This window comes from Canis lupus, chromosome 32, assembly GCF_048164855.1.
Source record: "Canis lupus baileyi chromosome 32, mCanLup2.hap1, whole genome shotgun sequence".
NCBI classification, from domain to species: domain Eukaryota; kingdom Metazoa; phylum Chordata; class Mammalia; order Carnivora; family Canidae; genus Canis; species Canis lupus.
Window position 1 is genome coordinate 33551564 of NC_132869.1, and position 22603 is coordinate 33574166.

The window sequence follows — 22603 nt, forward strand, 5'->3', positions numbered from 1 at the left end:
CTGTACATAAAAATGCTCTAGTTGGTACAGTTGTTTCTGTTGTACATTTATGACAGGAATGACCAAATAAGTAAATGGATGGATGACAGATAGTGAGAGTCAGGTTTCTTACTTTTGGGGAGGGAGGTTACAGATAAGCAAGCAGTACAGCTAGAATGAACCTGATGGTACTAAAGTTGAGTCAAAGAATAATAGTATAAATTCATATTTAGCTTCATATGGATAGATACAAAATAGCTGTATGTTTGTATATGTGAATTAATATGCATATAGTCATTTCCTAGTTCTGTGCAGAGAAAGCCTAAAAGCAATGACATCCCCATAGCAATGGGCACACCCAGTGCCCAGATTTTGGTTTCTAATGCCATTCGCTAAAAGAAGTAACCAGGGATCCTTGAAGAAATGATTAATTGTAGGACTGTGGCAGGGAATATGCAGATAAGTTTGGAGGACCTTGTAGTACCAGAAAGTAAAGAGGTACTAAAAAAACCACAAAACAATAGTGTATGTCCTATTGGGGTCACAGGAACTAACCTGAAAGAGGTAGAACAATTTAAACAACAAAATGAAGTAGTATAGGATAATAACCCATAGTTAGAAAACTAATATCCTTGAGTCTATATGGATTGAATAAATGAGTAAATGGAAGAAAAGAGAAAAATCTCCCTTACAGAAGAATTCCAAATAATTTTACCAATATTCCCCATCAAGGAGTTGGAATTTAATTCCCCACCCACCAAGTGTGGTCTCCACTTAGTATTTGTTTCCAAAAAGTAGAGTATGGGAAAACTTTACAGTAGAGAAACCTGGCAAACATTGCTTCAACCAGGTGATTAAGGTTAAAAATATCACTGATAAGGCATATTGATAGTATGTACCCTTGAGACGATATAATTAGAAGAGAATTTTACCTCTGGGGTCATCTTCCCTCAAACCTAAACCCCAGTCTAACTCTAAGAAAAATATCAGACAAACCCAAACTGGGGGACACTTTACAAAATATCTGACCCCAACTCTTCAAAACTATCAAGGCCATCAAAAACAAGGAAAATCTAAGAAGTCGGCACAGCCTAGAAGAGCCAAAGGAAACATGAGGACTAAATAAATGTACTATGGTATTCTGGACAGGATTCTGGAACCTAGAAAGGACATTAGGTAAAAACTAATGAATCCGAGTAAAATATGGACTTTAGTTAATAGTAATGTTCCAATGTTGGTCCCTTGGTTGTAACAAATGTAACACAGAAATGTCAGATGTTAACAGGGAAAAAACTGGGTGCAGGGTAACTCCCTGCAACTTTCCTGTAAATATAAAACTACTCTAAATTAAATTTACTTAAAATGATAATAATAAGAGGGAAGTTATTAGCTTAATCAGACTAATTTTAGTCCTTTAAGTCGTGTATAGTAGATTGGACAAAAACAGAAATCCAGTTAGTACTGTGCAAAACAATCTGAACACTGATAAACAGTTTACAATATTGTACATGTAAGTGTCTATGGTCACTTAATAGGTGTGCAGTTTTATTCCTTAGTTGGTAAGCACTTTAAAGGCAGAAAACTCAAACAGTACTCATGTTTTGGGCTAAAGAAAAATTGTGTTTCTAATTATGTTGATAAAAATTCCACCTGGCTTTTGAAGTACATAAAGTTTAAAAAGTTTTAGGTAAAATATATTTACAGTACATTACATCTCTTCATAGTTTCAAAAGGAGAAGAATTTTAGATACATATTTTAAGGAAGTACATTGGAAAGTTCACTAGTAACAATATACTATAGTATAAAATTCACAATAACTTAGGTCCATAATGGCCATTGCTCAAGAAATTTGAAACTTCAAATAACAAATAAAAACAAACTTTACCAACAAACTTCACTAACATTTGTAACTATCTTGAATATATTTAAAAACAAACCAAAAAAACCTCCTACAGAGCATTAAAAAAAAGATAGCCCAATAGAAAATGTATAAAAAACAGGTACAGAGACACCAAAAATGGTCATACATAAGAAAAGATGAAAAAGAAAAGAAAAGATAAAGGAAATAAAAAGAGAAAATGAAATGCCATTTCACACCAATCATACTGAAAAAAATCACAAGTCTGACAACATTAACTGTTGGTATGTACGGAGGAACAGAAAATGTTTGTCAATATCCAATAAATACCCTGTACAGAGAAGAATGCTTATATCCTAAGACTCCGCCATTTGACAATCAGGTATATGACCTTTCTCATATACTGCTCATATATGACCAGTATATGAGAAACACTGGTATGTGCTTCAGGAGATACAAGGATGTTCACAAGGCACTGTTATAATACGTAATAAATAAAAACAATCAACACTCATCAGTAGAGTAAATGATAAATAGCAGTATACTCATTTAATGAACATTACACACCAGTCCAACATCAACGAGCCAGACCTACTGGGCCAACAAGGATGGAAGAGTGGGGTAAAAATTTTAAAAGTTTCAAAATATGTAAACCACGATAAAATTATATTAACAGCTGCTTAGATTTGCCAGCATAGGGCAGCCCCTGTGGCGCAGTAGTTTAGCGCCGCCTGCAGCTTGGGGTGTGATCCTGGAAGCCCAGGATCGAGTCCCACGTAGGGCTTCCTGCATGGAGCCTGCTTCTCCCTCTGCCTGTGTCTCTGCCTCTCTCTCTCTCTCTCTCTCTGTCTCTATGAATAAATAAATAAAAATCTTTTAAAAAAAATTTGCCAGCATATTAAAAAAACAAAACAAAAAGCCAGGCTGTTTTAAACACCTTAATAAATAGACTCCCTTGCTTTCTACAACAACCTTATGAGGTAGGCGGATCTATTATCCCTATCTGATAGATGAGGAAATGGAGGCATGGAAAGATTTAAAAATTTGCCTAAGGTCACAAAACTATTAAGTAGCAGAGTCCAGATTTAAAGCAAGGGAGTGGCTTGAACGCCCACAGCTCTCCAAAAGCATGGAAAGTAAAGCCATGTAGTGTTCATATGTAAAGTTTATTAAAAGATAATATGGAAGGATATACAGCAAATCTATCATAGCCATTGCCTCTGGAGGGGATATGAAGAGAGACAAGGGAGGATGAAACTGAGGACAGCAAAAGGGACTTTACCTTGATCAGCAATGTCCAAGTACAGTATAAAGTTCTACTTCTAGTATCCAGCGTGATAACTATGATATATGATATACAGTTTTTTTTATAATAAAAATATTTCTGAAGCAAAAATGAAACAAATGTTAACATTCTGTATGGTGAGTATACGTGTACTTATTACCAAAAGTATTTTTGGTAATTTTCTGTATTTTTAAAGCTTTCCAGAAAAAAGTCTCATCTATAAAATATTACAGTAAAAATGAAAGGAAATTTAAGAAATTTCCTATCTCCCTATTTCAGCTTTTATTTGGAAATGAAAACAGCTAAACTGTGAGTTTATGTATGCATGTACATGGAAAATGCATTTTTATATGCATCCAAAGAGATACTATAAGAACAGCAGAAACAGTACCTCTTACTATACATTTTGATGACTCACTAATTCTTGGTGAAAATAAAGTATAGCACCAGCAGGAAAACTCTCTTGGTATCTATCCACCTTTTTTCTTAATAGTTTGTCTCTTCTCCCTATTGGTTTCTACTTGTTTGTACTCTTTAAAAGAAGGAAACAAGGAGGCACCGAGAAATTATCACACACTTTAAAAATAACAGCCGTAGATGAACATACGTGCACAGCCCTTCTGAATATATTCTCCAACATACAATCAAGTAATGTTCCAAACTATTTGTAAATTGGTTGTTTGGACCATCAAAACATATTTTCCCATAAAGAAAATTAAGAGAGAATATGAGCACCAGCAAAAAGATACTGGCTGAGGTGCCAGGCCATGAGCAGTGAAACAGAAAAAGCAGAGTACACAGTAGGCACTGATGGCCCAAGAAAAAAAGAAAGGGTTTGCAACCAGAGTTTGAGGAGAAAAATCATGTTTCATTTACCTCTGCATCTTCAGTGACTAGCAAAATACTGAGCACCTCATAACCATTCAAACGCTGCTATCTCCTGACTTGATGGGGTAAAGAGGAAAGAACTGAGTCAAGCAGTCCATCAATAGGTGGCACTATCAATATAGAACAGTTCGGGTGTAAGGTCTGAATAAAGAAGAGGCTGGAGATGAACAATGTATATTAACATAAGCATCTAAATATGTAGAACCATTACCAGGTTAGTGCCTGGTAACCAGGAGAGCGCCTTCCTCCAAATTATTAGCTCTTTTCATCACTGCGTACTGCATAAGCACCATACTTCAAGTTAGCTTTCTAACAATGAATCATAAGATAGTCTCTCTTTTGGAGCAGTGGTAATGTGGGATTTTCAGGATTTTCTCCCAGGACCCTTGAAAATATTTTAATGTTGCTCTTGTGATTATTACAACAAAGTATAAACACTAAAATAAAAATGGCCTATAATCCCATCATCCAGGTACCTTTTAATATTTTATTAAAATATTTATTTCCTACCATTTTGCCATGTATATGTGATATAAGTAACAGTAAAGTATATTCCATATATTCCGACTTTTCTCAGTGCTATATTGTACTTTCTCATGCCAGAAAATATTTCTGAAAATGTGACTTTTAATAACTGCATCTACCACATGGATTATCATTTGTTTCACTATTCCTCTATCTTATGGCATTTTGACTATTATAAATTTTTCACTACTACAATAACAAACCGCATATATTAATCCTTTTTATGTATAAAGTTCTGTATGCTGTTTTAGAATTCAAAGTGATAACTAGGACATACAGTAATAAAGTGTGGAATGCTTCACTTCTCCACAACTCATAAATTCTACTGAGCAATGATCAATAATCTAGGGCATTAAACAAACAATGAAGAAGTTTTTTTTTAATCAACTTTTCTTCGGGATTCTCCTCTTCCACATCTGGTTAGAAAGAGGAAAGCCCCAAGTTAAATCTCAGACATCAGAGAGGACAAGAATGACAAGTCAATTTTCTTGCTAGAGCCACTCTTGTTTTTCACTTGGAATAATGCGCCATTGATTTAAGTAGGGATGATACAAGATTTGTGATATATATCTCTATCAGTGCTTAAGGTTTCCATAGTAAGTAGAATGCTTAGAAGAATTCTGGAAACAAAAAAGATAGTGTAAATATCACTCAATGAAAAAAATAAGTTTTCTTCTACAATTCTTCCATGATTTTTATTATTTTTCATTGAGTTAATAAATATCATATATTCTATTCCTTGTTATCGCTTTCCAATTATCCCAAATATTATTCAAGCTGCCATAAATAGGCCAACAGCTCCAAGCGCTTAAGAATCAATAACTATTTAAGCCAGTGATAATTCATGTGGAAAAGTTCAGAACAAATCAGCATCAGCTTCCTGGCTCTCTTGCACAAACAAAAAATTTATATCGCTTCGCCAATTTTGAAGTATAAATTTGTAGATATAAATCTAAAACTTAGGCCAAAATTTACTCTTATTTCTACTGGGCTGATGTCAAGACCAATTAATTTTCCTAAAAAGTAGATTCTTTAAAAATTCCACAATGAAGCAAGTCTATCTTTCATCATTCAGAAAATGAAAATTATGTAACATATAGTATATATATTGAGGATAATGGCAATGATATACGCTAGTCTGCACTCCTGAGAGCTGCAGTTCAAAGGGAAATTGTGAAAACGAAGTAAGAGCTGCCCCAAATGTTTAATTCTGGCCAAAACAAAACAGAGTTCCCATAAAAGAAGCCGAATACAAGCTTTTGTTTCATTATAAGTTCAAACAGGGTTCAAATAGCTCAGAAATTCTGTATGCTTAAGTTTTCAAAAGCTGGATCACAGCACTATCTACTCGAAACGTAAACTGAACAACTTGCCCAAGAGTCCTTACTTATTACCTAATCTTAGGTCCCCCAGAGACTACTTTTTACAATAATCTCAAATGTACTACAATAGATTAGTGTAACCTGGGCTACGCTGTTTACAGGTGTCTCCGCCTCCTTCCCTCAAGAGGACAGAAGAGGTAGATTCGGGCAAGCAGAAAACAGAGACTATACATACAACCAAACGACAGCTTGCAATCTTGCAAAATTGCCTCTTACACACACACTCGGGCTATTATTTTCCTTAACGCACAATGCATTGGAAAGAATAACATTCACAGAGTGATACGATTTCTGTCCTCACGAGTCTCTCTAGCTGGCTGGCACGCGTTTTCCCCACAAATAAATACACGCCTGTTGACTGACGCCTGTCCTGCTGTTGCAAACAACAAATAACTGTCCTGACTTTTCCTTTGAGAGTGGGGAGGGAGGTGGGGGGGGGGGGTGTGGAGAGAAAAGAAAAAAAAAAAAAAGAAAGAAAGAAAGAAAAGAAAAAGAGAAAAACCCTTCTCTAAGCCTCCAGGCTGTAACCGTACGTTTGCATTAAAAGCACTCTGGAACAATAACAAAAATCTTCCAGCACATCTGTCATTTAAATGCACGATAATGAAAAGCTGTCGCTGCGACCCAGTTTTCGGGCACAAGCTTTTTTTTTTTTTTTTTCTTTTCTCTCCACCCCCCCCACCTCCCTCCCCACCCAAAGCGATAAACTTCAAAGGGAATGGTGGCGACCAGAAACGTTTACGCCCTCCCCCCCTGCAAAAATACACACACACACACACACACACACACACACACACACACACAAAATGCAACTGACCAACTTGAACCGTAACCCGGCCCCACGCTGGCCGGGGTTGGCCAAGCCGACCCCTGCCTGGGAGGAAAATCGGGCCTCGGGGAGCCACGCAGGCTCCCGCTGCCGCCTGTTTAAAATCTCGAGCAGGTGGGATTCCGGAAGGCCACCTCCGGCTTACGTAACGGGCTTGTCAAAATCCCAGCTCAGGACCTCCCCTCTCGCCGCCCCCGCCCCCACCCCATCCGCCGCCCCCCCCCCCCCCCCGCCCGCACCTCCCAACAACAGGAGCCCCAAGCCAGCCCGGAATAGAAAATCTGGAATGAAAACACCGGAGCCCCCCACGCGTCCGACACAGAGGTGCGGACGCTACTCCCGGCCCCGCCGCGCCGCGCCGGAGCGCACCCAGCCCGGACCCGGCTCGCGGAGGGCCGCCCGGCTCCCAGAAGCCCCCCGGGCGGAGGTCGCGGCCGTCCGCGCCCGGCTGACCCCGCTCCCCCGACCCCGGCTGTCACCGCTCCGGGCCGTGACAGCTCCACATGCCGCCGCCGCCCGCGCCGCCGCCACCCCCGCACTCACCTCGCCGCTGCCTCCAGCGCGAGCAGCGGGTCGAGCCTGGAGAGGGGTGCCCTGTCCCCTCCCGACGGCGGCGGGACACGAGGGGCTGAACGCCGCGGCGCTCGGAACCCGCTTAGCTCATCCCCAGCCCGGCGCTCCGCCCTGCGCGGCACCCCCGCCCGCCCAGGCCTGCCGTCTCAGTCAGACGGGACTCCCCCTCCCCTCGCAGCCGAGGCTGCCTCCGCCTCCTTCTCTGGCTCCAGCCGCCGCGGCCGCCGCCGCTGCGACCGGTGCCATCTTGGCAGTGACGGAGGGGCGGGGGCGGGCATCGCGGCTCAGAAGCACCAATCGCTAGCCAGGCTCCGCCCCAGAGGGCGGGGCCGGGCCGGGCTGAGGGTTGCGGGGTCCTAGCGCCCCGCGCTGCGATGGGCGGGGCAGGTGGGCGGGGCTGAGCCGCGCTGGCCCGTGACGCAAGCAGTGGCTGGGGAAATGCGCGCTGGTTCCCCCTGCGGTCGGGAGATCCCGAGGCTTGAGGCGGGCGTGGGTGCGAAACACCTTCCCTTCCCCTTTCACCACCCCCGGGGGCAGGGATGCGTCTTGGGCCAACTGACCCGTTTCCTCCTTCTTCCCCAGCAGCCGCGGGAGTCCTGACAGTGCCTAGCCCGAGCACCGCGCGTCTGTCTGGGCGGCTGCTCCTACACCGAGGGCGCTCAGACCTCCCCAGGAAACCCCCTGACGGCTTAGCAACCACCTAGTAGGTTTCGGTCCCAAGATACCGAGGGTCAGGTAAAATGGGGAATTTAGGGGGGTTCTCTGAAAAGTACGTTGATAAAAAGTCCTATTGTTGACTCAAGGGGTGTCGATTACATTGGAGTAATGGCATATGGCCTACTTAAACCTGGCTATGGCTCCACCATTAGTGGCTGTTGGCAAATTGCCTCTGAGAAATGAGGGTAATAAAGGTTGATTACTGCTGCGAGGTTATTCTGAGGTTAAATTGTATAATACATGTGAGTGCTTAGCCTGGTGCCCGAAAGTACTCGATGAATGTTAGATACTTATTCCATGGTCAAATGAAGGAGGAAATAGGACCCTGAAAGTCCCTTTGGTTTCAAATCAACTTTCTCAGTTGCACAGAATAGGCATTAACCCCCTTTATTAACCGAGTTTACAGCTCTGTTTCCTATCTCCATCTCTCCCATTGCATTCATTCAGTCGGTCAACAAACATTCATTGAAGCACAAAGAAGTGCTGAGGGGACACAGCCTTGAGGGAGACAGAAAAAACATCTGCTTTCATGGAACGGACTAGTTGGGAAAAGAGGGACAATAAGTACTTGATGCATTTTGGAGGAAAACATGTATAAAGGTTATGAACAGAATTCTAGGAGAGCCAATAATAGGATAAGTTAAAAGAAAAAAAAGCAAAACCAGAGAGGTCAGGGAAGGCTCATCTGAGGGATGAGGGGTCAGTAATGTGAGAAATGCCCTGGGGAATTGTTTAAGGCAGAGGGAATGGCTGTGCAAAGGACCTGTGGTAATAAGGACCTTCTCTATTACAACTAAGTGGAGTCTTTGGCGCTGGAAAATCCAAATTTAAAGAGAAACCTGGAATGAGTCAGGAAAGATGACTGAGGGCCCATTCCCCAAGGCCTAGGAAAATATAGAAACGAGATCAGATTTTATTGTAATTGCAAATGAAAGCCATTAGAGCAAAGAAGTTGGGAACAGTGATGTTTGCAGTATGACATCTATATTTCAGGTGACATACGGGCCAAAGAACTGGATTTCAGTTTTGTAAAACAAAACAAAAAGGACCTCAGGTTGAGCTTGTTCAATAAGTTGGTCAAATTATATATTCTGATTTTCAGTTTCCTTAATGAAAATGTATGAGCATCACGTAAGACTATACAGAAAAATACTGCTTTCACTGAAAATTGTTAAATAATGTAAATTATTTCTAAGTGTTTTGTAAGTCATGTTAGTGTCATTTATAGTTGCCTAATCAGTGCTGTTTGATAAGTACAGTTAGTAGTATGGGGTTTTTTTAATTGTAAGTCATAGTCCAAATCAGTCATTCTTAACTACTTTTGTACCATGTGCTACTAAGGAAAAGCATATGTACTATTATAAGTGTGTAGTTTCTTTTTCTTTCTTTTCTTTTCTTTCTTTTTTTTTTTTTTTTTTAGGATTTTTAACTAATACCCCCAACATAGGATTTGAACATACAACTCTAAGATCAAGAGTTGCATGCTTTACCAATTGAGCCAGCCAGATGCTCCATAAGTGTGTAGTTTCTGGATGTTGTAGTTCCAAATGTATTTTAAGTGCTTAGCTGTGCATTTTCTAATGAAATTTGCTATCAAGACATGAATTTTTATCTTTTTACTTAGATAAAATATAGCATAAAATTTACTATTTTAACGATTTCTTTTTTTTTTTTTTTATGATAGTCACAGAGAGAGAGAGAGAGGCAGAGGGAGAAGCAGGCTCCATGCACCAGGAGCCCAATGTGGGATCCCAATGTGGGTCTCCAGGATCACGCCCTGGGCCAAAGACAGGCACTAAACCACTGCGCCACCCAGGGATCCCTATTTTAATGATTTCTAAGTGAGCAGTTCACCAGAACTTTTTCGTCATTCCAAACTGAAGCTCTACCCAGTAAACCATAACTCCTATTCTATTTTATAAAGCATGTATTTTTTTTTGAAAGTTATCAGGTGAGGTCTTCCCCCAAATTGGTAAATGACTGTGTTCAGGATTGTTTGCTCCCATTGAACGGTTCAAGGGACCATTCCATGTAAGTTTATAAACCACTACCTAAGAAATAAGGATTAGTGTAAGTTTTTAGCTCAGATGGCTAATGCATAATAATAATAATAAGTACTAAAACAGGACCAATTAATTTTTAGCACTGAAAAATTATGTCCTCTGACCATAAAATGTGCTCCATGGTCTTGTAAACGTTCACTCCAAAATGGGCAAGACAACGTGTCCCTCCAGTTATGTACTACTCTAAATGCATGTCCAATTGATGCTATTAATTTTCATTAAAAAATAAGTGATTACAGCTCTGAGTAAATTTAATTTTGAAAATCACTCTTGTGTTAGGAATGGTTTAGAAAAGGACAAGAAAGAAGGAAGCAAGTTTTTGCCACATTTCAAACTTTGACAAAGTTATACAGATCAAGATTGTTTCTGACCTGAAAATACTGTGAAGTTGATAATTTTATTTTTTCAAGCACATCCTACATGCAGCGTTTTAACCCCATTAAACCAAAAGCTAAATATCTTTGCCACGCTGGCCCCTTCCTCCTGCTGCCTGTGTCATCCACAGTGTTTTTGTCCCCAACATGAGGGCATGGCAATAGGCCAGTCAGTGATTGCAAGTGAGAAATTATGGTATTAAAGGGCCACAAGAGAATTTTGGGGTATGATGGATATGTCTACTATGTAGACTGTGGTGATGGTTTCACAGGTGTATACCTCTGTCATACCTACCAAGTTGCACACTTTAGATGTGTGTAGTTCCCTGTATGCCAATTATATTTCAGTAAAACTATAAAAAAAATTAAAGTCGGGATCCCTGGGTGGCACAGCGGTTTGGCGCCTGCCTTTGGCCCAGGGCGCGATCCTGGAGACCCAGGATCGAATCCCACGTTGGGCTCCCAGTGCATGGAGCCTGCTTCTCCCTCTGCCTGTGTCTCTGCCTCTCTCTCTCTCTCTCTCTCTCTCTCTCTCCCTGTGTGACTATCATAAATAAATAAAAATTTAAAAAAAATTAAAGTCCAATTGCAAACCTCCCATTCTTTTCCCATTGGATGCAGATTTAGCCTTTCATGGGTTTTAATTGCTGTGAGAACTATCTAGGCAATTTCTCTTTGAGAAGCAACAAAAAGTACTCTTTTAATTGGCAAAAAAAGATACAAAGATTTTACTGACATTTGCCAATTAAAATATTATGAACATATAGGGTTGCCTGGGTGGCTCAGTTGTTTAAGCATATGACTCTTGGTTTCAGCTCAGGTCTGGTGGTGGGATAGAGTTTCGCGTCAGGCTGCCTGCTTGGCACAAGAGTCTGCTTGAGACTCTGCCCCCCACCATTCCCACTCACGTGCACGTGTACATGCACACTCTCTCTTTCAAATACGTAAATACATCTTTAAAAAAAATACTATGGACCTATGGTTACAAGCATAGTTTACAGACTGGAATTCTAAAAAGTTTGAAAGTTGAAAAGATTTGAAGTTTTGGTTGTTTTTTTAATCAAAGAACACTTCCTCACTTCCTCCCCCCCCCCCCCCAAAGAACATACTTTCTGAAAGAACATATTAGAAAGCAGTAGAAAAACAAAAAGCAGTATTTGACTGTATGTTCAGGAAGTGCCTTTAAATACCTCAGAGACCTTCACAATCCTATCTTAAGTTCTCTCAACATCCCACGCATATGTCACTATAGTCACAGTTAAACAAACTTAAACCCTAAATGTGATCGGGGCAAGGGAGCCTAACAATGTATTCATGGGCCACATAGAAAAATGTGGCTTAGACATTTGGGCCTCATGCCATTTCTGAAATTATGTCATTTTTTACACCTGGAACCATATCTGGTTATTTCTTAAAAGTTATTTTTAAATACTATGGTTTGAATGGTACGTGGAGGAAAAATTTGAAACCAGTAACAGTTTAAAGCACTGGAAGATCAGGCTGTTGTACAGCCTCTCCACCTGTTAAATCTATTCACCTTTAAATGCTGTACCAGAAGTTTCCCACATCTTTAAATGAAAACCTGGAGCATGCTATAAAATGGTCTTGATATCTATGCCAAGGGGCCTCCTTATAGGTGAGAAAGCCTTCCACAGAGGATTTATGGTCCTTTAGAAACTCTTTGGATGTGTCCCAGAGTAGCACATGTTGCCAGATTCTATTCATTGTGCAACAGTATTATAATGACACCAGTGTATTTAATCCACAAACTGAAACTTACTAGAAATATGGTCAAATTATCAACTTATTTCTTAAAAACACAAATCAGATGAAATATTTTTGAAAAACAAATTATCTGAACAACTCACAAAAATAACAGCGAGAAATGTCATGTTGTCAATGACATTCTAAACATGATACTTGAGAGCCGTGTCCAGGGACATGGACAGGAGGGCTGTTGCAGTCTGAGCCACTGCTCTCTCTAACTTGTTGGTAGCCAGCTGAGGAGTCACATCTTTGACTCAGCACTTTTCACAAATTTGAAAATTATCACCTCTCCACACCCTCCTCAAGTGAATGCTTTTACCTCTCTCAACAAGTCCTAATAATTTCAATTTTTAGTTTTTAAATGATTTCCAAAAAAAAGTTATTTATACATAGTGTTTTTTAACTGTCCTTGTCCAGGGACAATTATGTCTCCTGACTTTCTTTCAATGGTAAGACAATATTTTTATGACTCTTTACAAATTCATGTCAGTCCGATTTTATACACAAAGTGCTCCACTGGACACAAAATGAAAACAAAGATAAGTACCTTATGCCTGGCATGGGTATATTCTAAGGCACAAGGTATATTCCCAGGCATATCATTTTAATAAAAATCACACTATGAGAAGTCCTGCACTAAATGTTGGGACTATTGCTGGAGTGGAGTGGAGTGATTAATTCTGATTATGGGAATGGAAGGTGACAAATAGATAACATTTGAACAAATCCTGAGAGAACCTAGAATTTCTATGAAAGGTGAGGGTACCCCTATTTGGAGCATAGGGGTGGGTAGTGGTGGCCAGAAGGCTGGAAAAGCTGCTGCTTTTTTTTTTTCCCCTCTGGAAAAAATAACATGTACTAGAATTGTTCTCAACAAATGAAAGAGATGCTCATAAATTGTTCCAACACTTTGATTCTCTTTGGGAGTGGCCAAAGGTTCAAATAATTTGGAAGGATGGATATCTGTGCTGACTTGCAGGAAATATGAGTCAGCTTTTCTCATGGACTCAGCACTGTTGTTACAGCTAGGATATTTGGGAAACATGAAGCTTAGCAAATCAGACAACATAAGTTTTTCCTTTTTCTTAATTGGCCTAGACATGAATTCTGCAAGGGTAGACAACAAGTATGCCCTTTTAATTGGTGAGGGGAAACACCTGCAATTGAAAACAGTAAATTTATACATAAATTTATACATAAAATATTTCTGTTTTCCGTGTAATCCCTCAGATGAGGAGACAGACACATCTTTGGTCCATACGTCTCTTCTCTGCTTCAGGAATGTAAATTCAGTTGCCTCCACGCAGCTTAGTCCCAAGGACACCTAAAACTCAATGTTTTTAAAGGTAAACTCACCATCTTTACCCCAAACCTGTTTCTCCTATATTCTTTAATTTCTTGAATAATGCCCACCATGCACCACTGAGAAAAGTGTGAGTAATCAACTCCTCTCCCCCACCCTCATTCTAAAACACTTAATCATCAAAACCAATTGATATCACCTTTTTAATGTCTGATTGTATTGTTCCTGTTGTCCCTCATCACAACCCCTATTCCCATTGATCTAGTTCAAACAGGTATGGTTTTTTGGTTTGTTTCTTATTTGTTTGTTGTTTTACCTGAAATTTTGTAGGAATCAACTCACTGGATTCCTTATCTCCTGTCTTTTCCTGTTCAACCCTTCCTTCCCTTTTTTTTGCCAGGCTAATCTTTCTAAAGAAATATGATCAGTTGTTCCAGACATCATTTGAGGTTGCTAGCTTCCTCTTCTCCTTTCTTTCTATTCTTGGTGGGAAAGTTCATCACGTCCAGTGTTGATGTTATCTAAGAGGAGCAGAGCATTAATGCCTATGCATTATTCTCTCTTGCCTCTCCAGTATGGTGGAGACAGCCTCTCGTTTGGAATACTTTTAATTCAGGGTGAGAGGTTCTTAATTGAGGGAAATAATTTATAAGCTTCTGTACTCCATAAGGTTTGGGCTCCCCTACAAATGTGTACAGGTAGAGAGATGGATTGGTTAGTTATATCAAACTACTTATATTAAGGGCAAAGTTAATCCAGAAGGGGAAAACTATTGACAATTACTTTACTCGGAATTTGAGAAAAATAGACTTTTAATAAAGATTTTAATTAAAAACAAAAAAATGGGACACCTGGGTGGCTCAGCGGTTGAGCATCTGCCTTTGGCTTGGGGTGTGATCTCGAGGTCCTAGGATCAAGTCCCGCATCTGGCTCCTCATGGGGAGCCTGCTTCTTCCTCTGCCTATGTCTCTGCCTTTCTCTCTCTGTGTCTCTCATGAATAAATAAGTAAAATCTTTAAACAAACAAACAAAACAAAAAAGATCTCCAAAGCTGCTCCCAAGGCTGTTTTAGGTTCTTTAAAGTCACCATTACTATCTCCTAGAAATGGATACCCTTCTTCTACATTCTCTGTTTATAACCCCTGTGAGTTTTCATATTTGGTTGTAATTATTTTAACAGCTATTTGAATTAAATAAGCATCATCACCTTATTGATTTTACAGAATTTAGATGTTGTAATGGTAACTTACAGAGTTTTAAATTCTACTGAAAGGGAAACAGAAGTTGGTATGAGGCTTTTATTTGAATGTATTGGAACTGAAATGGAAGAAAGGCTTTTAAGATGGCACAATAGGGCAGTGCTGGTGAACTCCTGGCGGCCTGTGTAGTGCTGCCTGGAAGGCAGTGGATGGCACAGTGAAGATTGGAGAGCCATAGAATCCTTGATTCAGGCGGAAGAGAGTATATAATGATACAGCTCATTTTTAACAAACTGTATGCCAAAGGGGATAGGGAATTAGTGGAGTTGTGAGGAGACCAAGAAACAGACTCTTCTCTTTTATAGTCTCCTGATGATCACATGCCATTAGGCTCTGTTCGTCACAAGGTTAGGAGCAAGGATTGAAATACTAAAGGTAATAAAAATGGTTGTTGCTTGCAAAGAAAAATCTTAAGGGTGGAGTTTAGGTAACATGTAGGGCAACTGGATATGGGTAGGGCTAGATGGATTGGGTTATAGTGCAATTGAGGTGGGACAGGCAATTAGAAATGGATTTTAACGTGTATACTGACCCACATCATGATGGCTTTATAAGAAAGTCAGCTTTCATAAACTGATTTCATGTTTCTCTGACCCAGACCAAAGGATTTTTGAGCAGGATAGAACCTTAGAGGTCATCTTGTAACCATTTCATTTTCCCCAAAGTGACCATTTGCAAAGTTGGGATTTGTCCAAGGTCATATACATCCAGTCATGGTAGGAGAGCTAGGACTAGAATCCAGATCCCCAGGTTCCCAGCTCTTTGATTTCTGTGTCATATAATATTAATCAGTTGTGAGAATGCAGTATTCCAAACCCTCCATGAATACATAAGAAAATTTATTGTAGAGATGAAGAAACTGAGGGTCAGAAAGGTGGAGTGAATTTACCAACTCACATGGCTAGACTAGATCAGAGCCCAGGCCTCACAATTCCTGAGTAAATAGGCTTCTACCAAACCACACTGCCCAGGGGATTTAAAAAAAAAAAAAAGTGAAATCTTCAATGCCATGTTTTGAGGCATAGAATTTCCTCCTTCAATCTACAGGTATTTTACTTTGTATTATTATATGCTCTGCTCTTTTGCCCAGGTGCTATAGAACAGATTTTAAGACTAAAAGATTTATTTTGCAAGACTAAAAATTGAACGTTACCCAATTATCAGGGAAACGCACATGTCTTTTGGTGGTTGATAAGCTAGCAGGAAGTAAGTCTTGGTGTACTACAATGTTAGAAATGTTTTCACTTTAATCAAAGGATGGGTTTCAGATTCTCTCCTGTATTACCCCAGTAATACATGTATTAGATGGGCAAATATTTAAAAATCTGATAGTACCAAGGGTTATTGAGGCTGTAGGAAAATGAACTCTCATGCTCTGTTGCTAGGAACATTGAATGGTCAGATCCTTTTGGAAAGCAGTTTGGCAATATTTAGTAAAAGTGAAAATGCATATGCCCTATAATGCATCAATTCCATTTCTGGATAAATAAAGCAGTTTTATTTTTTCAAACTGATTCATGATCCATTAGTGCATTGTGAAATCGATTTAAGGGTTACAATAAACATTTTTTATAAATAAAATAGAACAGAAAATATTAGAGCAGGGATGGTTTTGTGAATTTTTGTGTGCCACCTAGATTCCCCCTCTCCAGGACTGAAGTGTTAGTTCACACAGTGGCTGGGAGGGTTGGCAGTCAACAGCTCTAGCTGAGTCCCTCTCCAGGGTTCTTTCCAGGAAAAGAACTACTTGCCCACGGTCACGCCCTCTTGCTGGGTGCAGGTGTATCCAGTAACTGGTCAATGCAGACATATAAAAGCCTAATTCCCTTGTCCCAATTCAAAATCACTCTGATGAAAGATCACTGCAGCCAATGCAGGATCAGCTGGGGCTTTTGATGCCGCTTTATTAAACCCGAAAAATTTCTTGATCGTTCTTGCTTCCTTCACTGTGCCACAAGTGCTGATCCTGGGACACTCTCCAATAAACGTCCCACACACAGACTTCTGTCATAGATCTACTTCTAGGCAACTCAGGCTCCAATGATATACTATGCACATAGGGATTTACAGGATAGAATGTAAAATTATTTCTCACCTTACATATTGGCCATAAAATCTTGAAAATCCTGTACCTACAGAAACTTTTACAGATATGTCCCAGGAGATGCAATGAGAATGTTCACTGGGGTATTATTTGCAGTCATGATGACTAGTAGTGATTATAACTGTCTATAACCATGCAATGGAGTACTATACAATAATTAAAATTAGTAAAGGAAAAATCAGCAAAACTAAAAGGCAGCCTACGGAATGGGAAAAGATATTTGCAAGTGACATATCTGATAAAGGGTTACATTAGTATCCAAAATCTATAAAGAATTGATCAAACTCAACACCCAAAAAACAAATAATCCAGTTAAGAAATGAGCAGAAGACATGAATAGACATTTTTCCAAAGAAGACATTCATTTTTTTCACAAATAAACCAACTTCAATAGATATTATTTTATATTTATATAGCGCCTTCTTCAAGAACCTTCCATGCTTTACCGACATTATATCTAATTAATCCCCACAACAACCCTGTGAGGTAGGTATTACTCCCATTTTACAAGATAGGGAGACTGAAGCACAGAGAGGTTAAGTGACTTGCCCAAGCTCACACAGTTAAATTCACTGAAGAGCCAGGGCCAGAACGCCTTAGCCTCCCAGCTCCCCGTCAAATACCTCATGAGAGAATCTTTAATGAAAAGTATCCTTAAAGAAAGTATCAAGAGTAGTATGTTTTGAAAGTGAGGCCTTTCTACTGCCATCACGGAAAAAGAAAAAATTCGATATTGATGGTTAAGAGGCAACAAGACCCATATATTACACATTTCCTTTCTTCCCTTCTCCTGAAGTCTCATGGCCCCTGTCTTAAGCAATCAAAGAAGACATTCAGATGGCTAACAGACACCTGAAAAGATGCTCCATATCACTTATCACCAGAGAAATATGAATCAAAGCCAAGATGAGATACCACCTCACACCTGTCAGATTGGCTAAAATTAACAATATAGGAAACAACAGATATTGGTGAAGATGCAGAGAAAGGAGAGCCCTCTTACACTGTTGGTGGGAATGCAAACTGGTACAGCCATTCTGAAAAACAGTACAGAGGTTCCTCAGAAAGTTAGAAATAGAAATAACCTATAATTCAGCAATTGCATACTTGGTATTTACCCAAAGGATTCAAAAATACAGATTTGAAGGAGTACATTCATCCCAATGTTTATAGCAGCATTATCAACAATAGCCAAACTATGGAAAGAGCCCAAATGTCCATTGACAAGAAGATATGGTATCTGTATACAATGGAATATTACTCAGCCATCAAAAAGAATGAAATCTTGCCATTTGCAAGGATATAGATAGAACTAGAGTGTTTTAGGCTAAGGAAGTGAGTCAGTCAGAGAAAGACAAATACCATATGATTTCATTCATATGTGTAAATTAGGAAATGAAACAGATGAACATGGTGGGGGGAAGAGAGAGAGAGAGAAGCAAACCATAAGAGACTTTCCATGTTAGAGAACAAGCTGAGGGTTGATGGAGGGAAGGGGGTGGAGGATGAGCTAAATGGGTGATGGGTTTTAAGGAGGGCACTTGTTGGGTTGAACACTGGGTGTTATATGTAAGTGATGAATTACTAAATTCTTCTCCTGAAACCAATATTGCACTATACGTTAACCAACTTGAATTTAAATAAAAATTCGAAAAAAAAATAAAATTAGTGAAATCTCCTGACATCTATCAAAATGGATACATCTCTGAAATATAAGGATATATACCAGCTTCAGGATAGTGGCTGCCTCTAGAGAAGGAATGTGGGGAAATGGGATGAAGTTGGGACCTCAAATGTAGCATTATATTGCTTTCTTAAAGAAGCATCTAAACAAATATGGCAAAATTATAGCATTTATTAAATTTATATTGACACAGGTTTTTTTCACTAATCTGTATGTTTAATATATTTTAAAATTAAATTTTGCTTAATGGTTATTACTGCAAAAAATCTACGTGCAAAAGCAAAGCATTTTTAACTTTATCTTACTATCAGGAAATAGTGAAAGGACAGCTAACAAGGTCACTTCCTCTTAAATTTGGTCCAAATGTAATGACTCATGGAATACAGACATCCTAGTTATAACTGTTTGGCTGACTTACGGCACATTAATTTTTTTTCTTCCCTATTTTCATTACTACTAAGTTTCACGTAATGAGAATGATACTGGAATCTTCTATGAGTTCACTGAGTTCTACTGACAGTCAATTTCCCATCATAGCCCTTGGCAACCACTGATTGGATTTTCATTTCCATAATATTACCTTTCCCAGGATGGCAAATAAATGGAATTATACAATATGCAATTTGTGTTTTGTTTTTGTTTTTTACTTAGCATGATGCATTTGAAATTTTCCACGTCGCATGTTGTATACATCAGTAGTCTGCTTCTTGGTATTGCTGAGTAGCAGACCAACCATAGTTTGTTTATCCATTCTCCATTGAGGGCAATTTGGGATATTTCCAGTTTTTGGTGATCTTAAATAAATCCTCTGTAAATGTTTGTACACAGGTTTCTATATAGACCTATGTCTTTATTTTCCTTAGGTAAATACCTAGGAGGGGGGACTTTCTAGGTCTTATAGTAAGAGTTAGTTTATCAGAAACTCTCACACTGTTTCTCAGTGTGGTTGTACCATATTGCATTTCCACCAGTAACGCAGGATGAGAGTTCCAGTTGCTCTGCCTGGTATTGTCAGGTTTTGATTTCTTTGGTTGTTCAGGTTTTATGTTTTTTAATCTATTCTAATCGACATGAAAGGGTATGATGATATCTCATTGTAGTTTTAGTTTGCATTGCCCTAATGACTAATGCTGTTAAGTAAGCTCTCAGAACATTTTAAAGAGGAAAACTTGTCGAAGATTGGAGTATTACTAAATTATCTTTCCTTCCCTGAAAATTATGGAGAAAAGATTCTCTCAGCTTCTCAGCCCTAAAGCAGTAGTACTCTATGAAGCCTTAAAAAAAGGGGGAAGGGAGGGTTGGATACTAAAGCAAAATAGGCAGAGAAGTATTTAGTTGACTATATAGGTATGGCCATTTTAGTTTATTAGTAGCTTCATATTAGTGGTGATAGGTAAAAGAATAGAGGAGAGAAAAATCAATAGAAATATCATCACTATTACATTTCTGGGTCTTCGGGACATTGCTTTGTGTATCATATGGGCCATCTACAGTTCAAGTGAAACTGGCCAAGCTGCCTTGGAAGGAAGAATTCAGTAGAGGTTAGTTTATCATCCAAAGCACATGTAAGGGATAGATCTAAGGGAACAACTAAAAAAAGTACAGAGAATAAAAGTGTGGCCAGTAACGGAACTATAAATTAGGGTAAGAAGTGGTTGTGGTTTTGGGATAGTCTCTGCTAGATTGTTTACTTAACCCTCTATTTTACTTACTTAGGTTTGGTTTTATTTTGCTACAGAACGTGAAACACTTTGCCTTTATAGATTTAGTATGATCTATAAGATTTAATATAGAAGCTTTATGAATACTTTGGCTAATACATGTATTTAAGGAAAAGCAAAATTTTAGAATATTAGTAAATCCTCTGTCTAAAAGCAATCCCTATAAAACAAATCTCCATACCTAAAGATGAGAACACAGTGAGTCTATTTACAAGGAACTATAATAATGCAAAATAGACTCTAGATGATGATACATAGGGGTTTCCAGAGCAACAGAGAAGATGAAACAAGCACATTTAGAGGTTAGCTAATAGTGGTAGATGAAAGTTTGGGGAAGAATTGCTAATGAAGTTGCTAACCTCAGTCCTCAAAAATAAGAAATTCAGAGAATTTGAGTAACTGGACCAGAAGGTGATTTGGATAAATAAGAGTATCATCTGGACTAGACACATCAATACTGCTAACTAGAGTAGGTCAGAAAACATCTTCCAAAATAATTTGTTCTTGTCACTACCACTGCTTTGAACTGTCAGAAAAAGATTTATGGCTTAAGTGAGTGCCGTGTCTATGAAACAAGGTTTTGTTCCAGATGTGAAGCAAGTATAGAGCGAGGTTTGCCAATTTCTGGAACTAGAACAGGAAAGATGTGTGTGACATACGTTTTGTTGGTGAAAAGACTATGTCTTTGAACCATGACTATTAGCTTCTAGTTCCAGGGAAATCTTCATATTCAGGGCTTAAGAAACCTCACTAAGTTTTTTTCTTTTTGGCCTAAAGTCCTTGGAATGGGAAGTTATGATGCTTAGTGTTTTCAAGAGCTGTGCAGATACCTCTGAGAAACTTGTAAGATCCTTTAAAAAAAAATGCACAACTTTAGAGGGAACAACAAAGGGAATTTTTGTATAGAATACTAGACTCAAAGGCCCAGATATGAAGCAGCTCACGGAAGGACGGTTTTTTTGGTTAGTTTTGTTTGTTTGGGCTCATTCATAATTGAGAAGCTATTAAGATTGCAAGATTGCAAATCCTAGTCTAGTTTGGGAATACTGGGGGAAAAGCCTTGACCTTTTATCTTCAATTAGCTACCTCCCTTTCACTGCAAGTACAGCCTCAATTATACATCTCAAGCATTCTCTACTTTTTTTTTTAAGATTTTATGTATTTATTTGACAGAGAGAGAGCATCTATAAGCAGGTGGAGCAGCAGGCAGAGGGAGAGGGAGAAGTAGGTTCCCCGCTGAGGGGGCCCAACATGAGATCTGATCTGAGCTGAAGGCAGACACTTAACTGACTGAGCCACCCAGATGTCTGAAGCATTCTCCACTTTTGAGTATTTTATGCTCAAGACTACAATTTTTTGGAGTAGCCCTCAGATCTTTCATCACATTGCCTATCATTCATTTTGTGAAAATATGTTGTCCCAGTTCTTAATACCACCTCTGTATTTGGGTGGAATAATCATTAACAACCATCATTATAAAAAATATTCAGGTGTCTATATATATCCACACAAATACGCATTTACAAAAGAAATTCCACAGTCATATTCCCTTTTTTTCCCCATCAGCCAAAAATAAACTCAATACAAAATAGTTATTTTAAATGATAAAATTTTGGTCTCCCATTTTTATCCCTAAACCACATCTCAAGCCCTGAAACCTCAAAAGGAATCCCAAAAGACTACATACCTTATTGGTCCTCGATAAATGATGAGCGACTGTTGTTACTGCACTGGTCTTCATAATTCTCATATGATAAAGATGACAAACTTTAGTTTAGACAATTAATTGTCCTTAATTAATTTTTGCCCTAAACTTAGCATCTCCACAGGAATCACCATAATCTTTAATAAAAACCGAGCTTATTTAGGGTAGAAGCTCAGGAAACTTAGAAATTTTGGTTTTAAAAATCGGTTACCTACTGCAAGACCTTGTGTGAAAAATTATATGGAGTACGCTTTACCCTGATCTCTTCTTCCCTTTTTTTTTTTTTTCTGTCTTCTCCGGTTTACAACAGACACAGCTATGTTACAGCCACAAAGCATAGTTTTGCAATAGAATGGCCTTGAAATAGAATACTGCCCAGCTGAAAACTTAGGCAATCAAAATGGAATAAATGAAATTGTGTCTGCTAGACTTCACATGTCATTTCTTATAAGGAAAGCTCTCACCTCTTTAGGAGAATGTTATTTTTTAAGTAACCCTGTACCCTCTCCATATCAAAGAGTTCTCCATTGCTGTAACATTCAGTCATGGCACTGCAACTAAGACATAACCCTATTATCTACAAGTG

General features: G+C 39.0%; 1 protein-coding gene across 7 annotated transcripts in view; it reads right to left on the reverse strand.

The window, feature by feature from the left end:
* Nucleotides 1-22279, reverse strand: part of DENND4A (DENN domain containing 4A) — a 139224-nt gene extending 116945 nt beyond the window's left edge. For 6 of the 7 annotated variants that reach the window (XM_072809204.1, XM_072809203.1, XM_072809202.1 and 3 more), the window contains exon 1: nt 7291-7573. The gene's annotated coding sequence lies outside the window, so the exon portion shown is untranslated. Of the gene's footprint in view, nt 1-7290; nt 7574-21999 lie in introns of those variants that run through there. The other variant, XM_072809198.1, reaches the window with a different exon arrangement.
* Nucleotides 22280-22603: the final 324 nt, after the last annotated feature.